This window comes from Pteronotus mesoamericanus, unplaced genomic scaffold (genome assembly GCF_021234165.1).
Source record: "Pteronotus mesoamericanus isolate MK-2021 breed Mesoamerican mustached bat unplaced genomic scaffold, CSHL_Meso_final contig_56, whole genome shotgun sequence".
NCBI classification, from domain to species: domain Eukaryota; kingdom Metazoa; phylum Chordata; class Mammalia; order Chiroptera; family Mormoopidae; genus Pteronotus; species Pteronotus mesoamericanus.
In genome coordinates, this window is record NW_026555201.1 from 3,064,874 (window position 1) to 3,091,293 (window position 26,420).

Below are 26,420 nucleotides of genomic sequence, written 5' to 3' on the forward strand. Positions count from 1 at the left end.
TGTAGCACTTATCACTGCTGTTTAGTGTATTATTTCTTTTCCTTCTCCTTCTCCTCCTCCTCCTCCTCCTCTTCCTTCTTCTTCTTCTCCTTCTTCTTCTTCTTCTTCTTCTTCTTCTTTTTGCTTACTGAGAACTTTTTTATTCACTTTGTTTTATTTTTAAGCATATTAAACGATGGTTAGCTTCATTATTCATTATGGAAATGCTAAGCAAAACCACAGCTAGATACCACTACATACCTATTAAGCATGTCTAAATTTTTTTTTATATTTTATTTTTTATTGCTGTTTAGTTTTTATTGGAGTAGTAATGTCCTGTAGAGCTTCCTGTGATTTTAGAAATGTTCTTTAAATATGATTGCCTAATATATGCTATCTACTACCCACATGTGACTATTGAACACTTGAAATGTTCAAGTTAGTTTAAGAAAGGAACTGATTTTTAATTGTATTTTATCTTATCTAATTTAAATTCTAAAAACCCCCTGTTGGCTAATGCTATCATATTAAATAACACAAATATAGAAGGTAAGTTTATAGCCCCTCTCTGGAATATAAACAATGAAAGTAGGGATTTTTTTTTCCCCTTTTGTTCACTTCTGTGTTTGTAGTGGGTAGATATGCTCTGGCACATTGTAGGTGCTTAATATTTTTTGAAGGAGTGAACAAATGAATTATCAAAATTATTGTAATAATCATAAAATAAGCTGTGAAAGTTGGTTTTTATTCTTCGATATGCTACTCTATAATTATGTGATTTTTCAGGAGTCATTTCTTATCTCAGAACCCAAATTACTTCATTCATTTTTTTTTTCATTTTATAAATATGTATTCAACTACCCTTTTGTGCCAGGAATTTTGCTAGAATGGATGTACAAAGATGATAAAAAAAACATGGTCCCTGATCAGGGAGTTTTGTTCATGTAGGGAGAAAGACAAATAAAAATTATTAAACCTGTGTGATAATTCTAAAGACAAGGATATGAACTGCTTTTGGAAGAGAGAAAAGAATGAAGGGCAGACTTAACTGTCAAGGCCAAAGTTGATGGGAATAGGAATGGCAAGACCTCCTGGAGGACAGAGAGGATATGAAATGTTTAGAGTCAGTCTTTTAATATAAGGGTAAGAGAGACTATATTTGAAACTTATTCCTCCCTAGAACATAAAATGTGGAAATGTAGGATATAGGAGTGCAAGGCATTCTGTAATATGCCTTTATGTGTTACTATAAGGTCACAGTGTAAATATACAGAAAATTCTCATATAAATTCTGAAATTCTTCAACTACTTTCTATTACGAATTTCCAAGACAATAGTTTTTCAAGCTATTGTTCCCGTGTTTGTATTGCTTTTTAATTTCTAGTGCCTTTTTTTCATGTATATAAGAACTATTCTTTTTATAGTTAGTAGATATTTTACAAATCTTTTTTTCATTCCTAAACAGGCATTCAGGCTATAAAATCTTGACAATGAAAAAATGAATTGTGGATATAAAAATATATATTTATAGAATGTCTAATATTATATATAATATATAATGTATATCTGTCTGCATATGGCTTTAATATTATAGATACTTCATCAGCTCCTCAGGAGACATACATACTTTCCAAGAAAAGTTTAGAGCAGAGAAGCCTGAAAGGCCGTAGAAATACAGAGTGGCTTCTGGAGGCCCATCAGTGGAATGCAGCTTGGTGTCCGTCTCTCATTCTGGTTCTGAGGATTAGGTGACAGTGGAAGAAAGAGTATTGTTCATGTGGCGGAGCAGGGTGCTGTTTCACCTTTCACACCAGCCAAAGAACATATCAGGTATCTCCCGTGAAACCTTAGCTGTTGTCACATAGTTCAGTATCAGTTTTCAGGTACATATGTTAATAAGGAGAGAAGAAAATAAAAGTATTAAATAAGAATAAAAACTAATATTAACAATATGTTTAAACAACTACGTCTCAAATTTTTCTTGAGGTTAGTTTTCAGGGTTTTGTATCAATTAGAGAGAACTTAAAAGAATTATAATAAACTTGCTAATCTAATAGTAAATATGTGTTGTATTTTATGTGATAGAACTTATAGTAAACTTTCTGGAACTAGTTTGGTGTTTATATCTGAGATGTTTGCCAAGCTGCAAAGCAGAATAGGGCTAGAATTTAAGACAGAAATGTAACTCTGCACTTTAATTGTATGGAGTATTGTTAACTAGTTAATGATGTCATGAGAATATTTTCATATAACACTATATTTCAAGGAATGGTAGGAGTATTTTTGTATTTTAGAAATAATTCTTTAAAATAGAGAGGTATCTGGAATTTCGTCATTTAATAATAAAACAACAGGAAACAAGACCTGATGGCTGCTTTCACCTCTCTTATTCACCATAATAATGGGAGTCTTAGTCACAACAATCAGGCAAGAAGAAGAAATAAAAGGCATCCAGGTTAGAAAGGGAGAAGTAAGAACAGTCTTTCTCTGCAAGACATGATACTCTACATAAAGAACCCCAAGGATTCTACCAAGAAGCTGCTAGAGCCGGTAAATGAATTCAGCAAAGTAACAGGATACAAAAATGTATATCCAGAAATCAGTAGCATTTTTATATGCCAATAATGAACTAACAGAAAGGAAAATTAAGAAAACAATCCCATTCACATTGCTTCAAAAAGAATAAAATACTTAGTAATAAACCAAACCAAGGATGTAAGAAACCTGTATTTGAAAAATCATAAGACACTGAAGAAATAAATTGAAAAATATACAAATAAATGGAAGCACATATAGTGTTCATGGATAGGAAATATGAATTTCATTGAAATATATATACTACCCAAAGCAATTATAGATTCGACACAATTCCTATCAAGATTCCAATGACATATTTCACAGAACTAGAACAAATACTTCAAAAATTTATATAGAACCACCAAAGGAACGGCACAGCAACAGTGATTATGAGAAAGAAGCACAAAGTTGGATGAATGATGCTACCTAATACCAATACTATACTATAAGGCCATAGTAATCAAAGCAGCATGGTACTGACATAAAAACAGACACATAGATCAGTGAAACAGAATAGAGAGCTCAGAAATAGACCCATACCTTTATAGTCAATTAATATTAGACAGAGAAGCAAAGGCATACAATGGGATAAAGATAGTTTATTCAGTAAATGGTAATGGGAAAATTGGATAGATACATGCACAAAAACGAAACTAGCCCACTTTCTTACAACTCACACAAGAATAAATTCAAAATGGATACAAGACTTAAATATTAGATCCAAAATCATAAAAATCATAGAAGAAAATATATAAGTAGCAAAATCTCAAAAATTGCTTGTAGCAATACTTTTTCAGATATGTATCCCCAAGCAAGGGAAACAGAAAAATAAATGAACAATTGGCACTACATCAAACTAAGAAGTTTTCGCACACCAAGGGAAAAAACAAAATAAAAAGGCAACCCACAGAATAAGAGAACAAATTTGCTAATACATCTGATAAGTGTTAATATCCAAACTTATAAAGAACTTGCAAAACTCAACAACAACAGAAAAAGAACAACCCAATTAAAATATGGATAAAGGACCTGAATAGACATTTCTCCAAAGAGGACATAGAGATGGCCAATAGATATATGAAAAGAAGCTCAATGTCACTAATCATTAAAAAAATGCAAATTAAAGCCACAATGAGATATCATCTCACACCCATCAGAATGATTATCATCAATAAATCAACAAACAAGTCCTGGTGAGGATGTGGAGAAAGGGGAACTCTTTTGCACTGTTGGCGGGAATGCAGGCTGGTACAGCCCCTGTGGAAAGCAGTATGGAGATACCTCAAAAAATTAAAAATGGATCTGCCTTTTGACCCAGCAGTCCCATTTCTGGGAATATATCTGAAGGAACCCAAAACACTAATTCAAAAGAACATATGCACCACTATGTACATTACAGCATTAGTTAACAATCACCAAGATATGGAAACAGTCCAAGTGTCCATCAGTTGATGAGTGGATAAGTAGTCCAATGTACACAATGGAATACTACTCAGCCATAAAAAAGAAGAAAGATTTATCCTTTATAACAGTATCGATGGATGTGTAAAACACTATGCTAAGTAAAATAAGCCTGTCAGAGAAAGACAAGTACCATGTGATTTCACTCACATGTGGACTCTAATGAACAAACTGAACTAACAAGCAACATAGAGTCATAGATTGAAAGCAGGATGACAGCCAAGTCAGGTGGGGGAGTTAAGGGGTGAAGAGATTGAGAAAAAAGGAAAAAAGACTCATGGACATGGACAAGAGTGTGGTAGTTGCAGGGGGTGAGGGGGTGGAAGGGGACTAAATTATAATGGAAAAAACATAATTAGAAAAAGAAAAAAGAGAAAATACAGTCTCAGATAAGTTTTTTGCCTCTGAAATAAAAGTGAAAATAGAAAATTTTTAGTTTAGGAAAATACCAGTAAAGTAGATAAGATATGCAAAGTATAGTATGCTTTCTACTATGTAATAAATCACTTAAAATGATAGCTTTGATATTCAAGTGCCCAAAATAATAGTCTATCTCCACAGATATTGTTTGAATAAATGCTTTCTTTTAAGAACCATCTATATTTAATCAAAGAGATACAGAAATAATTTTTGCTCATCTTCATTCCTGAAGAGACAGAATGCTGCTGATGAGTACTTTGTGTCATGTTATTGTGATAGTTTATCATTAAACAGCTAGAATCCACTTCCAACTTCACATAATTTAATGTATAAAGAAACATTTCATACTTTGAATCATAATGATCTAAATTCATATTCATTTACAAAGTGAAGGAAAACCTCCTTCACTCAATTACTGCTTTACTTTATAGATAAAGCAAAGTGAGGAAATTATGAATTTTTCAAAAGCCACACAGAGAGCAGCAGTGCAGGATCAGGGGCATCTGCTTCTGACTTAAGGGCTTTTGTGGTGCTGTCTTTCAAGATTATTTCTCCTCGTTAGGCCAGACTTCTTCATCTCTCCTAGTAAAAAGTAAAACACAGCACTCTTGTATTATAAATAACTGTCTTATGTGAAATGTATTTTGAAAATTGTACTAAATTTTCAAACAACCCAATTGACCCAACTATATAGTGATTATTATTACTATCCTATTTGGTGAGTAATAATGCTTTTACTTATCAACATGTTTAAGCCTTCAAAAAGTACGAACAGTTATTCCATCACCTTCCTTAGTACTATTTGACCAAGCAACTCATTTTTTTTCTCTTAATCATCCTTCATAAATCAGTCTGAGCCGTTTAGACATTCCACTTTTTTCTCCCTGAACTGCCTCCTACCTGTTCTTATTATTGTAATTTATTTTTTGAGTGTTGACAGTTTACTTGGCACTGTTCAAAATATAACATCCTTTTTTTTAGAGAGGTGACTCAAATCATCACGCTGCATTTAGTATGGTCTCAGCAGACCACAGGAAGAATGTGGACTAAACCATTTCAATCCATTTCAGGATATGAAGAAGATATCAAAACTATGAGTTAGTGAGTAGAGTTTAGAAGCATTGTTTCACCTCAATTTTGTGTTCCCCTTACCATGTTTAAAGTTATCTCAGTTATAATGAGAAAAGAGTCCAGGGGGCTAATTTGGGCTGTCCTCGACCTATGCGTTTCCTAGAACTCTGTTGGCATTCGTGTAGGAAATAAAAGCAACCTGAAACTCTTTCGGGAAAAGCCTTGGGAATATAAAGAGTGGCTATTTTCAATTGGCCAAAGTGTGTGTGTTTTAATAAACATTTTAAACTGTTTTGAAAAAAGAATATTTACAGTTTTAAGGTATAGATTAATAAACCATCTTATCACTGTTCTCACTGATATTGAAATATATGGCGTAAAACACTACTGGCTCATTTCTGTTTCACTGGATTTTAATGATTCTGTTAATAGTGACTGTGATAATAAATAATGTTGAGAATTAAAAGGATCCAGAACCAGGCAGAAAGTCTGACTTTTTGTGTTGGCTCCCCCGTCTTTAGGTCAGGGATGCTGGCTGTGATGGTACAGGTAATGCCTTGTGTCACCTTCCTGTCCCACATCTAGCACCTGCTCTCCAACTCTTCCAAGGGCTCACCACTGAGTAATCATTACTTAAGTCACTGAAAGAAGTTTAAGAACTTTGCGTGATACAATATTTGGAAATAAAATTATGCAGAGATTTATACTTTATGGCAATGCATGTGTGTCAAAATAGAGATATGCAAAGTTATCTTTAAAATAAGAAAAGAACTCCAGGCTGTAACAGTAATCATAATAAATGCATTTACTTATCCAAATAATAGTGATATTCAAAAGGATTGGCCATAGGCACAATTATCAGTATCTCTCCAAATAATATCTAGTAGCGAATGAACTTTCACCAACTGATATTGAGTATTATAGTTCTGTTAGCAAGATCATTCAAAATGTAAAGTGGGAATAAATATTGTACTGAGAAGGAATAAGAGCGCATATTCAGGTAGAGTGGTGTGTTTAGCTGCAGAAAGATGAGCTAGTCCCTGGTGATAACTTCTGCGGAGTCTCTACGGGCTAACTGTGGAAAGGTGGTTCCTGGAAGAGAGAAGCTAGGTATCCTGAGGATGGAGGGAGTGTTGTGTGAGTCCTCAGACAGTGGGAAAGCTAGAATATTTGAAAAGCATAGAGCAGTTTTGGGACACTGTTAAGATGACATTTGAAGCTTTTTAAAGGCACCAGTCAGTACAGTCCTACGATTTTTCTAAGGCAATTTTTAGGTTTTTTGCGTGAAGGAAAGGGAAAATGCCTGAGGTCATCCTAGGTTTGTTATTTTCCAGATGAACATTTCCAGTGGGAGGAGTAAGCGAGTCAAGGATGCTTTCAAAGGGGTTGTGGTAAGAATTACCATCCAGTTTGGGTTCTACAAGAGAAAGAAATGTAGGAAAACTTGATGTATGTTAGAAGTTGGAGGGGCAGCAATAATGTCTATGGATCGGAAACCTTGATGAGAATGACAAATGTTAATAATGAGAGTGAGGGTAAGTGAAATGAATGGTTCAAGTTAGTGAAGAGGATATTTACATTTGAATGGGCAGGGCAAAGATAGTGCCATATTGGTTGATTTTAACTATCGCTATTCAGTGCATCATTGAAGTAAAATGCAACACAAAGAGAAAGAAAGGCAAAGATAAGGGAAAATAAAAGATCAAGAAACCACATATATATTATATTGATGTTTCATAGAAAGAAGATTGGCAGCAAAGTAGAAATAGACAGTTACTCCTGAGCCAGCCATGAAAGTGTGAGGGGGTGAAAAAGCCAGGTGCCAAAAGATAATAGCAAGAAGAAGGAGGCTGGAGAGGATGCTATAATATCATGGAAATAACTTCAGAGAAGCATACAGACTTATAAAAGAAACAGCAATGGTGGAAAGAATGTTTAGTGGTTGACAGAACAGGGAGAGCACTCATGCCACTGCCTGGCCCGGAATTACTTGTATGGGAGATAAAATAGTTCCCAACTGACAGGGTGTCAAAAGAAGTAGTTTTGTAGTGGAATGGCCACAACACTCAAAAAAGCAAAAAACAAAACAAACAAAAAAACAAAAAAACACTGTAGCTCTACAGGATATACTGGAAAGGTAGAAAGCAGAGAGTATTGGGTGAAGGATCTGATAGACCAGCATGGATACATAAGATTACTTTGAGGGTGGTTAGGATGAACAGGAATCTGAAACACAATGGGACCAGGCCAGATAGAAGAGTGTGGGCATTCACGTAGTTCTAACTCTCTGCTCCTAGATATTTCCTGTAGTGACGTGGTGGCATCCCCTGCGTATTCTTCTCTTAGCTGCAGGGAAGAGTAAGGCCCTGATGGCTGTAAGCAGCTCCTTAAGCAGCATTTAACAATCTGTCAATAAATGATAGTGGCTTGAACTGGGGTGGCAAATGGTTAATATGAATTTTCCCCCAAGAATATGGATATGCTCTTGGTGTACTGACAAAAATAATATTTGAGTTTTCAAGACTAAGAATCTGTCATCCAACGTTCCGGAACAACATTCTAGAACATCCAATGTTCTAGATAATGAATGCCACTCTGTGAGACCTGTGGGACGATGTTCAGGTATAGTTCTCCCTGAAAGGACACATACTTCTATGCACTGTGGCATACATTTTTTTAATAATAAAGTAATGTAGAAAACTAGAAATTATGAAAGTTTACTAACTTCTGAAATAGAGAAATGTCTAATGGGTAGATGTTCTATGTAGGGATTTTTCTGAGATTGTTTTTCCAATATGTCTACACTTTAATTGCTTTGTCAATTAAAAATTGTGAAATATTTTTCACTTCAGATTATTAGTTGGGTGAAAGTCATGCCTCATATGTATCATCCCCGGATACTCAACATATTCTCATTAATAACATATATGTGTGGTCTGTGTGGTTAAGTCCATAATTATCCATTTTCCCCTTAAAGTCATTCTTTTTTAATATTGAACTTACCATTAAAGTCTAAAAATTTTTACTGCTATGACTTTATTTTCTTTTCTATTGATTTGAGAGAGACAGAGGAAGAGGGGAAAGAGAGACAAAAACATCAATTTGTTGTTCCACCTATTCATGTACTCATTGGTTGCCTCCTACATGTGCTTTGACCAGGGATTAAACCCACAATCTTGGTGCATCAGGATAACACTTTCAACCAACTGATTTATCTGGCCAAGGCTCAAAATCTTCAAAATTCATAGAATCTATAGAAGTGAGGCCATCTGTTTGTAGTATAACTCACCCTGTTGATTACCAGGCAGGTCAGGTGGTTATCTCCTTTTCTTTTCCCATCCTAATTTTATGATTTCTTACTTCATGTAAGTCTTTTGTAACAAAAACAAACAAACAAAAACAAACAAACCTTGGGAAAATGGTGCCTTCTCTCAGGTTCACTGTCTCTCATTGTTCATGTTATTAAATGTCATTATTTAATTCCTACATCATTATTTTCATTTCTTTCACTTGATTATAATTTTATAACCTTAATTCTTTAATTACCTGTGAACACTAAAACTTTTATGACTTACCTTTCTTTACAGAAGCCTACTTTAAAAAAATTAAGATTTTGTTTGTTAATATTTAGAGTTAGGGGAAGGGAGGAAGAGAAACATTGATTGGTTGTCTCTTGCATGCCACTAATTGGGGAACTAACCCACAACTCAGGCATATGCCCTGACAAGGAATCGAACCTATGACTTTCGGGTTCACAGACTGGTGCTCAATCCACTGAGCCACACTAGGTAGGGCTCAATTTTTTTAATTGTGTATTTTTCTGTTTTCATTTAGTCCCCTTATACTCCCCACCACCACAATCACCACACTGTTGTCATGCCCAAGTTCTTTTTTCTATTCTTAAATTAATCTTTATTGTGTTTTTCTCCATTACCATTTAGTCTCCTTATACCCCCCTCCCCCCAGCAACCACAACACTGTTGTCCATGTCCATGCGACCTTTTTCCCTTTTGCTCAATCTCTCCACCCCCCGACCTCGCTCCCCCACTAGCTGTCATCCACTCTCCATCTATAAGTCTGTCTCTGTTTTCCTTGTTCAGTTTGTTCATTAGATTCCACATATGAATGAAATCATGTGGTATTTGTCTTTCTCTGACACTTATTTCCCTAAACATAATGTTTTCCAGGTCCATTCATACTGTCTCAAAGTATGAGTAAAATTTTCTCATTTTACTCAAAGGGTAAAATTTTCTTTCTTTTTTCTTTTTTACAAGTGAATAGTATTCCATTGTGTAAATGTCCCATGGTTGTTTTATTCACTCATCTGCTGATGGAGACTTGGGCTGCTTCCATATCTTGGCGATTGTAAATAATGCTGCAATGAACATAAAGGTGCTTATATTATTTTGAATTAGTGTTTTGGGTTCCTTTGGATACACTCCCAGAAGTGGGATTGGTAGGTCAAAAGGCAGTTCCATTTTTAATTTTTTGAGGTATCTCCATACTGCTTTCCATAGCAGCTGCACCAATCTGCACTTCCATCAACAGTGCAAAAAGATTTCCCTTTCTCCACATCCTGAGGTGCTATCTCATTGTGGTTGTAATTTGTAGATTTCTCATGATTAATGACATTGAGTATCTTTTCATGTCTAAGGGTCATTTGTATATCCTCTTTGGAGAAGTGTCTATTCATGTCTTTTGTCTATTTTTTAATTAGATTGCTTGTTTTTTGGTGTTGAATTTTACAATTTCTTTATAAATTTTGGATATTAACCCCTTATTAGATGTATTGCAAATGAGTTCTCCCATTCTGTGATTTGTCTTTTTATTTTGTTGATGTTTTCCTTTCTCGTGCAAACACTTTTTAGTCTGATATAGTCCCAATTGTCTATTTACTTATCTTTTTGTTTCCCTTGCCTAGGGAGATATATCAGATAGACCATTGTGGCAAGCAATGTCCAAGATTTTACTTCCTATGTTTTCTCCTAGAATTTTTATAGTTTTGGGTCTAACATTTAAGTCTTTAATCCATTTTCCATTTTGAATTTATTCTTGTGTGTGGTGTAAGAAAGTGGTCTAGTTTCATTTTTCTGTATGTATCTGTCCAGTTTTCCCATTACCATTTATTGAATAAACTCTTTAGCCCATTTTATGTGTTTCTTTCTCTGTCAAATGTTAATTGATTATAAAGGTGTGGGTTCATTTGTGGGTTCTCTATTCTGTTCCACTGATTGTTGTGTCTGTTTTTATGCCAGTACCATGCTGTTTTGATTGTTAAGGCCTTATACTAGAATTTGATATTAAGTATCATAATTTATCTTACTTTGTTCTTATTTTCTCAGGATTGCTGTTGCTATGCTGGCCTTTTGCAGTCCCATATAAATTTTTGATATATTTGTTCTAGTTCTGTGAAGCGAATCATTGGAATCTTGACAGGAATTGTGTTGAATCTATAGATTGCTTGGGGTAGCATGGACATTTTAATGATATTAATTCTTCCTATATATGAACACAGTATGTGACTCTACATATTTGTATCTTCTTAAGTTCCTTTCTTCAGTGTCTTATAATTTTCCAAGTACAGATTTTTTATATCCTTGTTTGATTTATTCCTAAGTATTTTATTCTTTTTGAAGCAATTGTGAATGGGATTGTTTCTTAATTTCCCATTCTATTAGTTGATTGTTGGTATATAAAAAATGCAACTGATATCTGGATTTTAATTTTGTATCCTGAATTCATTCACCAATTCTAGTAGTTTCTTGTTGGAATCTTTGAGGTATTTTATGTACAGTATCATATCATCTGCAAATAATGACAATTTCATTTTCCAATTTGGATGCCATTTATATCCTCTTTTTGCCTGATTGCTATGGCTAGGACTTCCAGTACTACGCTGAATAAGAAAGGTAAAAGTGGACATCCCTGTCTTGTTCTGAATCTTAAGAAGAATGCTTGTTGTTTTTTTCCATTGAGTATGATACTGGCAGTTGGTTTGTCCTATATGACCTTTATTATGTTTAGATATGTTCCCTCTATTCCCATCTTCTTAAGAGTTTTTTTATTATAAATGGATGCTGGATTTTATCAAATGATTTTTCTGTACCTATTGTTATGATCATGTGGTTTTTTCCCCTTCATTTTGATTATGTGGTGAATCATATTTATTGATTTGTGAATGTTGTATCAAACTTGAATTCCTAGAATAAATCCCACTGATGGTGTATGATTTTTTGAGGTATTGCTGTATTGTGTTTGCTAATATTTTGTTGGATATTTTAGCATCTATATTCATTAAGGATATTGGCCTATAATTTTTTGTAGTTTTTTTTTAATCTGGTTTTGGAATTAGGATAATCGTGGCCTCATAAAATGAGCTTGGGAGGCTTCCTTCCTGTTGGATTTTTTGAAATAGTTTAAGAAGGATGGGTGTTAGTTCTTCTTGGAATATTTGGTAAAATTCACCTGTGAAGCCATACAGTCCATGGCTTTTGTTTCTTAGGAGTTTTTTGGTTAGTGCTTCAATTTCACTAGGTGTAATCTGTCTAGTTAGATTCTTTATTCTTCCTGATTTGGAAGATTGTACATTTCTAGAATTTATCCATTTCATCCATGTTGCCCAGAAGTTGGCATATAATTGTTTATAATATTTTCTTACAATCCTTCGTATTTCTTTGGTGTCAGTTGTTATTTCTTCTCTTTAATTTCTCATTTTATTTATTTGGGTCCTCTCTTTTTCTTGATGAGTCTAGTTAAACCTTTGTCACTCTTGTTTCTCATTTCAAAAAAACAGCTCTTGGATTCATTGATCTTTTGTATCATTTTCTTATACTCTATTTCATTTATTTCTGCTCTGATGTTTATTATTTCCTTCCTTCTACTCACTTTGGGTTTTATTTATTTTTCCTTTTTAAGTTCTTGTAAGTGTAAATAAGATTGCTTTTCTGGTGTTCCATAGATATTGGATTGTTGTGTTCTTATTTACTTTTGTTTCAGGATATATTTTGATTTATTCTTTGATTTCATTGTTGACCTATTTATTGTTTAATAACATGTTATTTAGCTTCCATGTCTTTGCATATTTTTCAGTGCTCCTCTTGTGATTTCTAGGTTCATAGCATTGTGGTCAGAGAAGATGCTTGATATGATTTCAGTCTTCTTAAATTTATTGAGTTTTATTTTGTGTCCAAACATGTGGTCTAGCAAAACATTCCATACGCACTTAAAAAGTATGTATATTCTGCTGTTTTGGGATGAAAGCTCTGAAGATATCAATTAAATCCATTTGATCCAGTATGTTGTTTAAGTCTGCTGACTCCTTGTTGATCTGCCTAGAAGATATATTCACTGAAGTCAATATGGTGTTAAGATCATCAACTATGATTGTATTTCTGTCAATATCTCCCTTTATGTCCAAGGTTTGCTTTACGTAGTTAGGTTCTCTTATGTAGGGTGAGTAAATATTTACTAAGGTAATATCCTCTTGTTGGATTGTTCCCTTTATCATTATGTAATGTCTTTGTCTCTTACTATAGCCTTGGTTTTAAAGTCTATTTTATTGTATATAATTATTGCTACCCTTGTTTTTTTTTTTCTTTTTCCGATTGCATGAAATATCTTTTTCCATGCCTCTACTTTTAGTCTGTGTGTATCTTTCAATCTGAGGTGGGTCTCTTGGAGGTAACATATATATGAGTCTTGTTTTCTTATCCATTTAGCTACCCTATGTGTTTTTGTTGGAGCAGTTAAGTCATTTACATTTAAAGTGATTATTGACAGATACATATTCAATGCCATTTTATTTTAAACCTTCTGTCTTTTTCCTCTTCCTCCTCCTCTTCTTTGTCCTCCTTCCTCTAGCAAGCCCTTTAACATTTGTTGTAGTGCTTTTGATGTTAACAAACTCCTTTAGCTTTTTTTTTTTTTTTTTTTTTGACTGAGAAGTTCTTAATTTCTCCTTCAATTTTAAATGAAAGGCTACCTGGGTAAGAAACCCCTGGTTGTAAGTCCTTGCTTTTTTTTTTATCACCTTGAATACTTCATGCCACTTCCTTCTGGTCTGAAATGTTTCTGTTGAAAAATCAGGTGACAATTTAATTGGAACTCCCTTGTATACAACTACTTGATATTCTCTTGTGGCTTTTAGGATCCTCTCCTTATCTCTAAGCCTGCATTTTGTCATGTATCTTGTTGTGGCCCTCTTTTAGTCCATCTTTTTTGGGAGACTCTGAACTTCTTGGACTTGTCCGTGTTTTTCCTTCACCCAATAAGGGAAGTTTTGGGTCATTATTTTTTCAAATATATTCTCAATCCTTTGCTCACTCTCTTCTCCTTCTAGTATCCCCATGATGTATATGTTGTTACACTTCATGTTGTCCCAAAATTTTCTTAAGCTGTCCTCATTTTTTAATTTCATTTTATCTTTTTGCTACTCTGCTTGGGTGTTTTTTTTCTATCTTGTCTTCCAAATCATTCATTCAGTCCTCTGCTTCATCTAAACTACCCTTTATTCCATCCAGTGTATTATTTATTTTAGATATTGTGTTCTTCATTCCTGACTGGTCCTTTTTCATTGTTTCTATGTCTTTCATTTTCTTGACAACCATCACTCTAAACTCTATATCTGATAAATTGCTTGACTTCATTTAGTTCTTCTAGAGAATTTTCTTGTTTTTTAATTTGGGGCTTATTTCTTTGCCTCTCATTTTGACTACTTCTTTGTATTTGTTTCTATATTAGGTAGTTCTGCAAAGACTCTGATGTAGCTTTTGTCAGATGCTGCCTGTGACTGGCCCTAGGCAACCTTTTTGGAGCATTTAGTGATCCACAGCTTGCAGCTCCCTCTTTTGGGCCTGGGTGTGTGCAGAAAGAACTATGCTGCCCATGAAGGCTGGCTTTTACCTACATGAAGCCTTGTGTAGGGTCACCTAATGTCTCAGAGCTTCCAGAGATCTGCCTTTGTCTGAAGGCTTTCTGTTAAGCTTTGTCTCTGAAATAACCTCCAGCTGTACTCTTTAGCAGCCAGGCTTAAACTCCACAGTGTGGGGCAAGAGTGGTTTCTGTGGGTGGGGCTGTTGCTTTGCTTCAGGCTGATGCTGCATGGAGATTAGTGCTCTTTCTGAGAAAGATGAAGCCCACTATTTTGTTGTTGTAGTTGGAGAGCTGTATAGAAGTTTTTACTAATTACATGCTTTTGTGGTTTAAGATGATTATATAACAAGGAAATGGATCTTTACCTTGCAAACAGATTAGTTTCATTAATTTTTTAATCTAGACCAAGTTACTATATGTCACTTAAAACTTGGCCTGTTAAAGTAGGCATCTGAAGACACAACAATAGTTTAGGACAACCTAAACACAACTTTCAAATAGCACAATTAGTCTTGCTGACAATTTAGATGATTTTGATATCTGAATAGTGCTATCCAATTGCTTCAGTGGTAGTTGAAAGTAGTTCTTGGAAGAGACTCATTCTTTCAAATTATTGATAATTATTGAGAATCTACTTTTGCTATAGTAAGTAGGTGACCTATAAGCTTTCACATTTGCAAAAAGAATCTTCAGTATCTACATGTACCTCAATTATGATCCAGTGGCTTGTGGATCTAGATTATATTTTCAAGACAGTGATTCTCACCAATATTTCACAATCTACCAGAAATTATTGAAACCTTGCCTTGCAGGGGTCCATACCACTTATTGCTACCACCGTTCCTCATCACTGTTAGTGTTCTTTGGAATTCCAAATCCAAAATAGAAAGATTATCTGACATTAATTTAGACACATCTCTGTCAGCACCATTTACCAAATAGAACTTTTAAGCTCTAGTCCCATCCACATGAATAGTGTTATATGTGTTCTAAAAAATTGGCTCTCTAACATAAATAACTAGAAAACACAGCTCCTAAAATGATAAACTACTGGAGTTTCCAAGGATTCCCTTATATCCTGTCTTAGTATACAAATCTATTTTAACATATTTTAAGTGTGGGAATTAGATATGTTAGAATATAAGTATATATATATAAGTATATAAGTATATTTATAAGTATATATAAAACTTACTGTCACATTGTTGCAGCTGAGTATAATGTTTGTAAAGCAAAAAGCAATTTTATCTAATAAAAAAAGAAGTAACTAAAAGGAATGACTTAGAAGTAACAGGGAATGACTCAGCCAAGGAAGACGGGATTGGTGGCCATATTACAGAGACTGAGTATCTGGGCAAAGTCTATCTATGCTACTTTTATTTTCTTAATTTATTTTAAGATGTATTCAGATTCTAGGTAGCATGTTTGTACTCAGCAACTCTCTCTTGAAATACAAACTTTTCAGAATGAAGTGGTTTAGTACTTTTTTATTCTACTAAAATATGGTTTTGTTAATAGATCTAAGAAACTTTTAAACTCTGAAGTCTTTTTATCATCCATGGTTATCTATTGCAGTGTTTTTCCCTGCTTTGCCATGCATATCCCGAGACCCATAAAAGTCTTATTAATAAATTAGAAACAAAAGGAAAGGAAAATATATCACTCCACAAAACAAATAATCATGAGTGTTTAAAGCAAATACATATATTAAATCTCTGCCAGGACAGGTCTTAAATATCTTTATGCCAAGTGCCATTGTTTTGCCTTATCTAATTTCTTTTATATAATAAATAGTTAATAATGCATATTGCACATTAAATTAAACATAAAATATGGAAGCACAAACATGTTTAGATTTTTATATTTTAAGATTTTATTCTTATGTATGTGCAAAGCTTATGGAAGAACGACTTTTACCTTAAGACTTGTTCAGAAAATCTTAAGTGACAAAACCAGTAACATTTTATATTTATACAGCACCTTAAAATTTTTAATGTTCTTTAATGTGTAATACCTCACTTGAATTTTAAACATCTTGTGAGTTGGAGGAAGGACATGGTCATCACTTTCTAGATTATAGAGCTGACGTTCATAAAGGTTAAATGACTAGCAGAAGATCACAGGACTAGTCTGTAGGAAAGCAAGCCTGTGGCCTCAAGCTCAGTGCTTTGAAGTGTTTGACAGCAAGATAGGAGTCCCAGATACAAATCCTGTTAATTTTTATCAGTACTTTTTCAAATCCTTGAGTTCATTGTCTATCTAAACACTTTGATTTAAAATGAAAAGACCACATGCTATTCTTTGCTCTACTCTTTGTTAGCCATGTGACCCTCCTGCAAGTCACCTAAATTCTCTGAGTCTGACTTCTTTCTCTGCAGTGCGGTTATAATGCAGCTCTTGGCTCAGACCACAGAGGTCATGTGACCCATGCCCAGAACAAGTGATGAGTATTGCTATAAACTATAAAGAAATATTATTTCATAACACTGTGGCTTTTTGTCATAAGGATTTCACCTACAGGTAAAGACAGAGGATCAAACCTTAATTCTACCATTGAAAACTACATGATCCCAGGGAAGTCCTTGAACCAATGTGAGAATCTCTTTGACCATTGTAAAATAATGATTTTTGAGTGGTGTTTGTATCCTTAAAGGAATGGTATTTATATATTTCAGATCGTTATGAGAAATCAGATGGGATAAACAAAAGTGTGAAAGTCTTTATATGCTGAAAATGTGCTATGCAAATATACATATATATGGAGAAAAGTCTCATTAGTGTGTAGTATACTTAAAAAAATGTTATGTGTTTTAGCCCTATATAAAAAATCATAATGGTTCCTGAATCTTAATGGGGTCTAAAGGAAATAAGCCAAAGCAGGTATATGAAAGGGTACTATGCACAAAAAGACCATATGTGACAAAAATTGGCTTATCTCCATACTTTTTTTTTATGCCTTTCACAGAAAGTTTCACCTCCATTCTCCATTCCTCTATTTCTTATTATTCTCAAATACTCAAAATTCTTATTTTTGTGCTGCTTTATATTGGACTTTGTAGAAGTTGAACTGACTTTCTGTACTGACTCCTCTCTTCGTGTATAATCCATCACCCTTTGCACTCCATTAAAGTGACTGCATGCTTGAGCTAGATTCTGTGAGACTTCTAGCTTAGTCATCTTTAGCCTTCTTACCCTTCCCTGCCAACACCAGTTTTGCAAAATAGAAGGATGTTAGAAAAGGGGTTGATTTCTGTTAGAATTGACATAGGAGATCACTTTAGAACATCTTTGTTGAAAAAGTATGCAGTTCCTTCCCACTGGTATGTGAAAACAAATCCCTGAAGTTCCCATTGCAAGAAAGACCCAAGATGGACTCTGAGAGGTGAACAACCATATTTAAATGGTAACTATTCACCATCACTATGCAAATACTGTGAGTTATCTTACTTCAATTCTGACTTTTTGGCTATACAGGGAAATGTTCAGTGTAATCTGGGAGATTTAGGTTAGAATCATATATATTCCTAAAATTCTCTTAAGATTATAGTTGATGATGTGGATTCAAGGACTTCCATGAGTTAGATAATTATAATTTTTAATTTTATTTCTGTAATTAGATATTCTTAAACTGTTATATTTTAAAGAAAAGTTATGAATAAATTAAGAAAAGTTATTTATTGGGTTTATAATCAAATTTTTAAAAATATTCACATACTTCTACAAATTTATACATTCATGCATTAGTCTCTAGTTTCTTAAAATTCAACTTGAAGTTTCCTTTTCTATGACACCAACAATAAAGCCCTGTGCATTTCCTGTATAATTAAATCATCTTGAAAAGAGTTTAAAACATGACACAAAAATAAATGCAAAGTTGTCTTTTATGGCTCATGAATATGTTTTGAGCTCCCTGTGTGCTTGAGATAGCAAATAGCTGAGTTACAATTAGTATACCATTATGAGATTTCTGAAAAGTCATTTTGATTTGAGACATTTTTAATTTCCACTTCAAAAACATAACTTTTATATAAGAAGAATTTTTTTTTTTTGCTACTAGGACACCTAAATAATATTGTCATCATACGCATCACATGCTATATCCTTCCTGAAGTCAGTGTATTTCGTTGGATCATTTTAATATGCTCTAGCTTAAGATTATCAATATTACTCTTCAGATGAAAGGTGGTTCCAATATGCCTGATGTCTAAGCATCATTTTTAATATGAATGGCAGGGAGTCTGTGGCTTAATGGCCAATAATTTATTCTGAATTTATGATGCATTACAGCCATGAGAAAGAACTAAGCTGCTTTATAACAGTTCATGAGGAAATAAGAGTTCTTCTTGTGGTCAATTTTATTTCTTGATGTCAGGTAGGAAAATATACCCATTTCAAAAGAAATAAAAGGAAAATTCTGCAGTAAAATGGGATTAAGTTAGAAGTTTGACAATTCTATGTAACGGTTCTCATATATCTTGCTGTAATACCTTGTGTCTGATCATAGGTAACAATGAGGGTCTTTTTGAAAGAAAAACTACGGCCCTGTTGGTTTTGCATTATATGCAAACATAAATTTAATGTGCAATTTCTATCATTTTTTGAAGCACTGTTTCTAAATATGTGTATCATGAAATATTTCAAAAAAGTAAAATATTATAATGTCAATGTAATGGAGATTGCCATAGATTTAAATACATACCAGAATTAGAGTAAAATTAAACTCTGAATGCCATTCATTTGGTATAAATGGTAGGCCATGGTTGGTACTGTAGAAATAAAGGGAAACCACATGCATTCACTTACCCTTCAAGAGACTGTCTTCTATCTGAGGTAACAAGATTATGGTAGGAAAACATTATTTGATTCTCCAAATATTTTCATGCATGATTTTAATAAGAATGCAAGTAACAGGTGGTAAGATTTATTCCCAGTAGAGTAAGTGATTTATTCCCACGTCTGACAATAGGTGGAGCCAGTGGTTGGAAACTTGAGCACAAGGCTCCAGGGACGGACCATCATGGATGTTGTGAAGTTTAATCTGGTGTTAAAGGAAAAGCTATATATGAGTAGGACCAACATGTATATAATACATGGTGAAGGCAAAAGAATACGAGGAATTGCTAGAGACTGGATGTTATATCAACTAGTTTACCTGGGAGCAGAAATTTCATAAATATGAATTAATAGAAGTTAAAGTAGACATGGTGGAGTGGCTTAAAGTGTGCACACACACACAAAAACAAAATTTTTCAAATGTTTATAAGTAATTTCAAACAAAATATGCAAATTAAAAACTATAGTACTCACTAAGGTTCATTGAATGGTGGGTTTTCTAGCAAACTTGAAGTGCCCCTAGTAGTTAAAGCCTAAGGAAAGTTTAGAAAGTAAAATGAGAAGATGGTTTCACATTTAATGTTGAACCAAGGAAAAGTAGATTAAGTTAATGTATCATTACTATTGTTACCTTCAAGTGCATCCTTAAGAATATTACAAGTTATTTCCAGCCATGTTGCCACTCCTTATAAGCTGTACCCTATCTATGCACCTGACTGTAGCAGAAAATTATTTTAGCTTTCCTTCAAAGAATATTGATAAAGTAGACAACAGAATGATTAGGGATTTTATGGATCATGATGCCCTTGCTATCTGATTTTCCCCCCAAATCAGGCAGGCAATATTTTGTGTTCTTTTTCTTTAAAATGATGATAGTTCACTACCAAGAAATACACATATTACATATGATGACATAGTAATATGAAAGTCTCTAAAAATTAAGCAGAAAGTACTGCCATTATTAGACTCATAATAAATTTATTCTGCTATATATTTAAAAAATAATAAGTAAATACTGCTAAAGACATATAACAATGAGATAACTATTTAGTTCAAGGGTTCAAATTATATTTGTACAAAAATAATATATTTTAATAAATTTTTCTTATTATAAAAATTATAGAAGTTTCTTTTTAATTGTTTTCTAACTATTTCTTTCTAAGGAATTAACACTAGATTGTATCTTCCTATTCCCTAACCCCCTAAACACATCTAAACCATGTGATGTTATCTGTTCTAGCAGCTAAATGGAGGCCAAAACCCAGTAAGAGAAGAAGAGCATAAAACTAAAACATGAAGAGTGAGAGGGGGCAAGGTGCCTGGCATATTTTAAAGCAGATGACATCAACACATAGGTTCAACTCATTCTCATATTGTGACCAATCAGATTAGTAATTCTTACTCTCAAGGCCTGGTGTAGGTAATGGATAAATGGAGTTGTATAACTGTATAACTCCAGTGGAAAAGAGTATAAGCAGATGCAATCTTGGTTTGGGAAGAAGAAGTGGAGTTTACCTCTTTAACAGTTGCAAAACTCTTATATGTACATTATCTCATTTGATTCTCCAAAGATCCTGTCATACAGTCTATAGTCAGTAGACTTAAAACTTAATTACAGAGATCCAAGATGGTGGACTAACCTCCTCCCAGGGCTAGTCTGGAATTACAACTAAATTATAGAGAAAACATCACGCATAACCCACGGAACACTAGCTGGAGAGAAGCCTTATAACCAAGGACAGACAGAAGAAACAACTTCACCGCAATGAGACTGGTAGGGGCTGTGGAGGAGATACGAGAGGGCTAGTGGGACTCCCAGAGGCAGGAGCTGGAGTTCTAGAGGGATATTTCAGTGGCTGGGAGATCCCTCCTGAGAAATGTGGGGTCTAAATTCCAAGCTGGACTCCCAGCCTCATTACCAGAGCTGGAAAGTAATTCAGAAAACATCTAGCTATGAAAAGCAGCAGAGTTTCTGTCTGCCAAGGAGAGACAGCTGGAGATGCAGAGAATTCTTAAAAGGCTAAAGCACAAAATTTCGTTTGCAACCACTTATGTAGGGTTTCAACAGAGGGAGGGCAGAGTAGACTAGAGACACATGAGGAAAGCCTAGGGTTGGCAGCTCTGAGGAGAAAACTGAATGAACAACCATAAGGATGACTGTGCTGAGTCATTCGCCATATTGCAGAAGCCATCTTTCTCAGACAGAGCACTCCTCTCCAAGTGGCATGAGTCTGAGGGGTAGCAATAGCCCCACCCACAGGAATTACTCTGCATTATCATGTGGGGCTTAAGCTAAGCAGCTGATTATAGCTTAAGGCTATATCACTGATTAATTTAACTAAGGGGGGAAATACAAAGAAGCAGCCCAAGTGTGAAGACAAGGAAACAGATCCCAGATGAGGGAACAAGAGAATTCTCCAGAAGAACTAGATGAAATGGAGGTAAGCAATTTGTCATATAGCGCATTTAGAGTGATTTTATAAGGATATGCAACAGCATGAAAAAAGACATAAAAACCATAAAAATGGACCAGACAGAAATAAAGAATATAATATCTGAAATAAAGAATAAACAATTGGTTAATTGAAAGAGAGGATCAAATCAGTGATTTGGAAGACAAGGTAGAAAAAAAAAACACCCAAATAGAACAACAAAAAGACAAAAGAATTTTTAAAAATGAGGAGAGCTTAAGAACATTTTGGACAACATGAAGCATAACAACATCTACATCATGAGAACAGAGCAAACAAGGGATCAAGAAATTATTTGAAGAAATAATGATGAAAACTTCCCTAATTTAATGAAAGAAAAAGGCACAAATCCAGGAAGCTCTTAATTATGATGTGTCTCAGTGCAGGTCTCAGACCCAAAAAGTCTTACACTGAGACATAATTAAAATGACAAGGCTTAAAGACTAGGAAAGAATCCTAAAAGCCACAAGAGAAAAGCAGGTAGGTATATACAAGGGAGCACCAATTAGACTGCCATCTGATTTCTCAACAGAAACCAGAGGGAGTGGCATGAAACATTCAAGGTGATGAAAAACAAGGACGTACAACCAAGGCTACTTTACTCAGCAAGGTTATCATTTAAAATTGAAAGAGAGATAAGGAGTTTTCCAGACAAGAAAAAGCTAAAGGAGTTTGTTAACACCAAACCAGTATTGCAACAAATGTTAAAGGGCTTACTTTAAGAAGAAGAAAAAAAAACCCAGAAGAAAACAGTCTAACTATAAAATGGCACTAAATATGTATCTGTCTGTAATCACTTTAAGTGTAAATGGCTTAAATGCTCCAACCAAAAGGCACAGGATAGCTGAATGGATAAGAAAACAAGACTCATATATATGTTATCTACAAGAGACCAGTCTCAGATCAAAAGATACACATGGACTAAAAATAGAGAAATGGAAAAAGATATTTCATGCAAATGGAAAGGGGAAAAAAAAGCTGGGATACTAGTACTTATGTCCAACAAAAACCAAGACTATAGTAAGAGATAAAGAAGGACACTACATAATGATAAAAGGAACAATCCAACAAGAGGATATAACCCTGGTAAACATTTATACACCCAACATAGGATCACCTAAATATGTGAAGCAAATCCTGATGAACTAAAAGGAGAGATCGACATAAATACAGTCATAGTATGGGATTTTAACATCACATTGACTTCAATGGACAGATCTTTTAGACAGAAAGTCAAAAGGAGACAGCAGCCTTAAATGACACTAGGTCGAAAGGATTTAATTGCTATTTTCAGAGCATTTCACCCCAAAAGCAGAATACACACACTTTTCAAACACGCATGGACCATTTTCCAGGATAGACCACATATTTGGACACAAAACAAATCTTAATAAATTTAAAAGGATTAAAATCATATCAAGCCACTTCTCTGACTACAGTGCTATAGAATCAATCACAAGAAGGACATTGAAAAGCATGTAAAGACATGGCGCTAAATAACAGGTTATAACAAATAAATGAGTCAACCATGATATCAAAAAGAAATCAAAAGATACCTTAAAACAAATGAAAATGAAACACAACAATGCAAACTCTGTGGAACACTGTGGAATCTGTGGAAAACAATTCTCAGAAGGAAATTCATAGTATTATAGGTCTATCTCAAAAAATATGAAATAGGTCAAGTAAACTATTGAATGTCAAATTTAAAGGAACTTGAAAAAGAACAACAAACAAAGCCCAAAGTGAGTAGAAGGAAGGAAGTAATAAAGATCAGAGCAGAGATAAATGAAATACAGTCTATTAAAAAATGGTATAAGAGATCAGTGTTTCCAACAGCTACTTTTTTGAAATGATAAACAAGATTGACAAACCATTAACCAAACTCATCAAGGAAAAAAGAGAGAGGACCTAAATAAATGAAATCAGAAATGAAAGAGGAGAAGTAACAACTGACAACAAAAAAATATAAAGGATTGTAAGAAAATATTATGAACAATGACATGCCAATGAGCTGGACAACCTGGACCATATGGATAAATTCCTGAAACATACAATCTTCCAAAACTAAATCAGGAACAATCAGAGAATTTAAATAGTCAAATTACACCAAGTAAACTTGAAGCAGTAATATAAAAACTCCCAACAAACAAAAGTCCTGGATTGGATGGCTTGACAGGTGAATTTTACCAAACATTCCAAGAAGAACTAATACCTCTCCTTCTTAAACTATTTCAAAAATTCAAGAGGATCAATGGAACAGAATAGAGACCCCAGAAATGAACCCACATCTTTATAGTCAGTTAATATTCAACAGATAAAACAAGCACATACAATGGGCTAAAGATAGTTTATTCAATAAATGGTGTTGGGAAAATTGGACATATACATGCAGAAAAATGAAAGTAGACCACCTTCTTACACCACACACAAGAATAAATTCAAAATTAATCAAAGATTTAAATCTTAGACCCAAAACCACAAAAATCATGAAAGAAAACTTAGGCAGCAAAGTCTTGGACATTGCCTTGTAACAATATTTTATCAGCTATATCTCCCCAGGCAAGAGAAACAAAAGAAAAGATAAACAAATGGAATTATCAAACAAATAAATGTTTGCACAGTAAAAGATATCAATACAATAAAAAAAAACAACCTATGGAATGGGAGAATGTATTTGCCAATTCATCTGATAAGGTGTTAATATCCAAAATTTATAAAGAACTTATAAAACTCAACACCAAAAATACAAATAATCCAATTAAAAAATGGATGAAAGACCTTAATGGACTCTTATCTAAAAAGGACATACAAATGGCCAATAGATATATGAAAAGATGCTCAAAGTCAGTAATCATCAGGAAATGCAAATTAAAACCACAATGAAATATCATCACACACCTGTCAGAATGGCTATCATCAATAAGTCAACAAACAGCAAGTGCTGGTGAGGATGTAGAGAAAGGGGAATGCTTTGTACTATTGGTGGGAATGCAGATTGGGCCAGCCACAAAAAATTAAAAACAGCCCTCAGAACCAAGGGTTGCTGGTTGAATTCCTAGTTAGGGCACATGCCTGGGTTGTGGGGCAGGTCTCCGGGAAGGGGTGCTTAAGAGGCAACCACACATTGATGTTTCTTTCCCTTTCTTTCTCTCTCCCTTCCCCTCTAAAAATAAATAAACAAAAAAATTTTTTAAAAATTAAAAATGGATCTGCCTTTTGACCCTGTGATCCTACTTCTGGAAATATATCTGAAGGAACCCAAAACACTAATTTGAAAGAACATAAGCACCTCTATGTTCATTGGAGCATTATTTACAATGGCCAAGATATGGAAGGAGCCCAAGTGTCCATCACCAAGTGAGTGTATTAAAAAAAAATGGGGCATTTACACAATGGAATACTACTTGTCCATAAAAAAGAAGAAAGTTTTACCATTTGCAACAGTATGGACAGACCTTGAGAACATTATGATAAGTAAAATAAGCCAGTCAGAGAAAGACGAATACCATACAATTTTACTCATATGTGGATCTAATGAACAAACTGAACTAATAAGGAAAATTGGGCAGACTCATAGAGAGTAAGATGACAGCTTAGGGTGGTTAGAAATTAGCAGGGTAGAGGGATTAAGCAAAAAGAAAAAGGACTCATGCACTTGGACAACAGTATGGTAATTGCTGGGGGGAGGAGAATATAAGGGAACTAAATCGTAATGGAAAAAATACAATAAAGATTAAATTAAAAAAAAAACAATTACATAGGCGATATAATTACTCCAAATCACCAATTTACTAAGACTTCCCGAGATTTGACTATAAATGTTTTCTGAATTTTTTTAAACATTATATCAGAGTAATTGTGCCCTGTAATATATATAGACTTCACCATCTACCACACATTTCATACCCATCCTTTGTGTTGAATCTGTACATTTGATACATACAACCTACAGATAAACATTTAAAGCCAATATTTTTAATAACTATTATATCATGCTTTTTCTGATAAGTGGGTGAATTTGTTGGGATTAAGAGAATTTTTTTTGTTTGTATAAATTCTTTTTAAACCCTTTATACTTAGCAAATTAATAATAGACATGCCCAATTGAATATGAGTTGAGTCACTAATGATTATGCTGTTTATTTGTACATAAAATATATTTGAAAATATGTGTAAACCAACCCAACCAATGCAAGGTTTTTGTAGCATTTTTAGATCTTAAATTGAACACATTAGTCAACTGTGATAATTATCATTGTTGTAATTCCATATACATATTTCTGTTTCACTCTCTTAAAGTGAGACTGCACGTGCCAGTTAACTGATTCTTGGGCATTAAGTTACGAAAAATAAACACATTGTCATTTTCCAGACTGGTCAATCACAAATTTATCATGACTCTTCTATTTTTTTTCTACTTAAAGAATGAATTATGTGTATTCTGAAAATAGGTATTTTAAGCTACTGTACAATAACTACTACTTACGAATATAATGGCAAGCATAAAACTTGGAACTCTTGTTCTTCTTTAGAATCATAAAACTAAGCAAACATCCCATCATAGTACTTATGTAAAGAAGTATCTATTTATCTATCTCTATCTATGTATCATCTATCTGTCTATCTATCATCTATCTACCTACGTACCATCCATCTTTAAAGATCCATTTTTCATGGGAGATTATGTTCTTAAAAATATTTAAAAGTCATTAAAACAATGTACTGCATACTTAT

General features: G+C 33.9%; 1 protein-coding gene across 2 annotated transcripts in view; it reads left to right on the top strand.

Moving 5' to 3' along the window:
• The window catches only part of SLC16A7 (solute carrier family 16 member 7), a 160,595-nt gene that overhangs the window by 108,154 nt on the left and 26,021 nt on the right, over positions 1-26,420 (top strand). The window contains exon 1 of one of the 2 annotated variants that reach the window (XM_054580021.1): positions 5,457-5,538. The exons of the other annotated variant lie outside the window; for it this stretch is intronic. The gene's annotated coding sequence lies outside the window, so the exon portion shown is untranslated. Of the gene's footprint in view, positions 1-5,456; positions 5,539-26,420 lie in introns of those variants that run through there. 2 annotated transcript variants of the gene reach the window in all.